Below are 1,000 nucleotides of genomic sequence, written 5' to 3'. Positions count from 1 at the left end.
AAGTCTATGGGAGCCTTTAACATTTAAGTCTATGGGAGTCTTTAGCATTGAAGTCTATGGGAGCCTTTAACATTGAAGTCTATGGGAGCCTTGAACTTTGAAGTCTATGGGAGACTTTAACATTGAAGTCTATGGGATAATTTAACATTGAAGTCTATGGGAGAATTTAACATTGAAGTCTATGGGAGCCTTTAACATTGAAGTCTATCGGAGCCTTTAAGTTTGATGTCTATGGGAGCTTTTAACATTGAAGTCTATGGAAGACTTTAACATTGAAGTCTATGGGTAGAGACTTTAACATTGAAGTCTATGGGAGACTTTAACATTGAAGTATATGGGAGACTTTAACATTGAAGTCTATGGGAGCCTTAACATTGAAGTCTATGGGAGCATTTAACATTGAAGTCTATGGGAGCCTTTAACATTGAAGTCTATGGGAGACTTTAACATTGAAGACTGTAGGAGCCTTTAACATTGAAGTCTATGGGAGACTTTAACATTGAAGTCTTTGGGAGCATTTAACATTGAAGGCTATGGGAGACTTTAACATTGATGTCTTTGGGAGCCTTTACCATTGAAGTCTATGGGAGACTTCAACATTGAAGTCTATGGGAACCTTTAACATTGAAGTCTATGGGAGCCTTTAACATTGAAGTCTATGGGAGCCTTTAACATTGAAGTCTATGGGAGCCTTTAACATTGAAGTCTATGGGAGCCTTAACATTGAAGTCTATGGGAGTCTTTAACATTGAAGTCTATGGGAGCCTTTAACATTGAAGTCTATGGGAGCCTTTAACATTGAAGTCTATGGGAGCCTTTAACTTTGAAGTCTATGGGAGACTTTTACATTGAAGTCTGTGGGAGCATTTAACATTGAAGTCTATGGGAGCCTTTAACATTGAAGTCTATGGGAGCCTTTAACATTGAAGTCTATGGGAGCCTTTAACTTTGAAGTCTATGGGAGACTTTAACATTGAAGTCTATGGGAGAATTTAACATT

This window comes from Lampetra planeri, chromosome 77 (assembly GCF_965212315.1).
Source record: "Lampetra planeri chromosome 77, kcLamPlan1.2.h2, whole genome shotgun sequence".
Taxonomy (NCBI): domain Eukaryota; kingdom Metazoa; phylum Chordata; class Hyperoartia; order Petromyzontiformes; family Petromyzontidae; genus Lampetra; species Lampetra planeri.
The sequence above is the reverse complement of the archived record's forward strand: the minus strand, read 5'-3'. Positions refer to the sequence as shown.